A 2,565-nucleotide genomic window follows, 5' to 3' on the forward strand; every position below is an offset into this window, starting at 1 on the left:
CTTGCCAGGCAAGCACTGTGCCACTGAGCTAAATCCCCAGCCCCCCAAAATTAAAATTATTCTCCCACTGCAAACTCTAGTTCAGGAAGATTCACTGATGATTTCTTTCAAACACGGAATAATGAAACACACAAATACTACTAATTTACACAGATATGCCCCAAAACTAGAAATAGCAGTAACACACTCCAACATATTGTATAAGATGAAGAAAAAAATTGATACCAAAATTTAACAAAATGGGGAATTCACAGGAAAGAAAATTTCTTACACTAACCTAGCCATGGGACTGGGGATTTAGCTCAATGATGCAGTGTCTGCCTGGCAAGCGTGAGGTCATGAGTTCGATTCCAGGTACTGGGAAAAAAAAAATAACCTAGCGGTGAGTCACAAAAAATTCAAAATAATGAGGTTCATTTGTATGTAAAAAGGACAACACATCATGATCGAGTACTGTTTTGTTTTTTCAAGTCAAGCATAGCTTAAAATTGAAATGAATCAACACAATTCAATACCTTAACAATGAAAGTTATCTTAAAGACGTAGACAAGCCTGTTGAATAAAGCAGATACATCATTCATGATCAAAATATGCATTCACCAGAATAAGAAGGAGCTCTCTCTCGTTTACAGAAGCATATTTTAAAATCCACATTAGCCATCATTTTTTTAGGTGAGAATGAAGCTACTTAATGGGTTAAAGAAAAATCTTGCCAGCACAATTATTTTTCAAAATAGACTTTTCTTTCTTCTTGCTTATATAAACTGTACACTAGTGGCTATGCTACTCCCCTCCAGAGCACTCCTGGGTTCCAGGCTATGGAAAAGACCACAACTGGAGTCATGGTGTCACTCAAGAGCATGGAGCAAGACTTGGGCTGAAAAACATCAGGCATGGTCAGTGGAATTTCTCTCTTCTCATCACTGCCTCCCAGGTCATTTGTTTTAATGGGTGACAGTAGAATTGGACATTTTCTCAGTTATAAAACTTAAAGTCTGTCAACAGGGTTGATACTGCCACATACTCACAATCCTACCTTAGCTCCTGGACAGCCACTTTTCATGCTGTTGTTTTGTAGTCGTTCCATGTAATATATATACTGGAAATCGCATCAAAGAAAATTAGAATCTTTTATTTCAATGGCCACGAACATATTAAAGACCTTAGGAAGATAAAAATGCTACCCCCCCCCCCCGCCACATCATGCTTGTTTATTTACTTTTGAGATGAAGCCTGGCTATGTTGTCCTGGCTGAACTTGAATTTCTAGACTCAAGTGATCCTCTTACTTTGCCCAGCATCCAGGAGAGCTGGGACTACAGTCACATAGTGCTTTGCCTGGATATATTCTTAAATTTTCACACTTCCCTGAAATTATCACATTTTTTGTGGAAAAACTTACTTATGTGATCTCTGTTGACCAAGTTTTAATATTTCTTTCTCAAAGAATTATATTGCTTTCCATGCTTAAGAATGTTTTTGCTGAGCCAGGCATAATGGTACAGGCTCCAAGTAAAGTATTAAATTAATCCTTAATCATTCTAGAATAGAGAACTGGATTTTGCATGCTGGTATTGCGTCTTGCAACTTTATCGAATTTATTGGTTCTCATAATGTTTTTGTTGATTCTCTAAAGTTTCCCATATAGCCAGGTGTGGTGGCATACACCTCTAATCTCAGCACTTAAAAAGGCTGATGCAGGAAGGTCTCAAATCTGAGACTCTGCCTTAATCAAAAGGCTGGGTATGTTAAGTCGGTAATAGAGCACCTTTGCGCTTGATCCCCAGTACCACATACACACAAAAAATTGTGTTATCAGATGACAGAGTTGACTGAAATTAGTTTTACTTTTTTCTTTCCAATTTCAATGGTCCCCCTCCCTTTCCCTAATTTTTGTAGCTAAAACCTTCAGTTCAAGGCTGAGAAGTGGCCAAAGGGGCAACCCTATCTTAGGGGAAAAGCTTTTCACCACTGAAAACTTCTTCCTCTTCTACCTTAGAATGACGGTCACCCTCACGACAGTGCTGCAGTGCCATCCAACCACCTCCTCTTGTCCCTGACTGCTTGTAGCGTGCTCTCGGAAGCTGGTAAGGTCCGCGAGATCATAAACGTGAAACCCGAACTAAAACACCCGTAGGAAGAGCTGGTCCTGGTAACTGAAAGAGGCAAACACCCCTAGCTCGCAATTTTATACCAGCCCTGCCTTTTCCTGACGTCCTTACGCCAGGCACATGTCTGTGCCAATCAGAACAGGCGCTGGGGGCTGAGGATTTAGCTCAGCGGCAAAGCGCCTGGCAAGCGCAAGGTCGGGAGTTCGGTTCCTGGTACCGGAAAAAAAAAAAAAAAAAAAAAAAAAAAGAAGAGGCGCTGACTGGCTGAAGAGCAGTCGAGAAGATGGGAAAGAGCGCCATGCTGAGTAGGAGCAGAGCATCTGTACCCGCCAGGTGGTGGGGTGACCGAGCACCTGTGAAGGTAACATGTGAAACACCCTTCTCCTTGCTCTACCGAGGAAAAAGGACCCCCAAAAAGGATGAGACGTCTCTTTGCAAAAAGAAGCGCTTTATTT

The 2,565-nt window shown here is 41.2% G+C and overlaps 1 long non-coding RNA gene across 1 annotated transcript in view; it reads left to right on the forward strand.

Moving 5' to 3' along the window:
• The window catches only part of LOC102013457, a 9,937-nt gene extending 7,663 nt beyond the window's left edge, over positions 1–2,274 (forward strand). Inside the window, exons 2-3 of the long non-coding RNA XR_265032.2 lie at positions 798–896; positions 1,999–2,274. This is a non-coding gene — a long non-coding RNA (uncharacterized LOC102013457). The remainder of the gene's footprint in view (positions 1–797; positions 897–1,998) is intronic.
• The last annotated feature ends 291 nt before the right edge of the window (positions 2,275–2,565 follow it).

The sequence above is a fragment of the Chinchilla lanigera genome, unplaced genomic scaffold (assembly GCF_000276665.1).
Source record: "Chinchilla lanigera isolate Chin_1 unplaced genomic scaffold, ChiLan1.0 scaffold00166, whole genome shotgun sequence".
Classification (NCBI taxonomy): domain Eukaryota; kingdom Metazoa; phylum Chordata; class Mammalia; order Rodentia; family Chinchillidae; genus Chinchilla; species Chinchilla lanigera.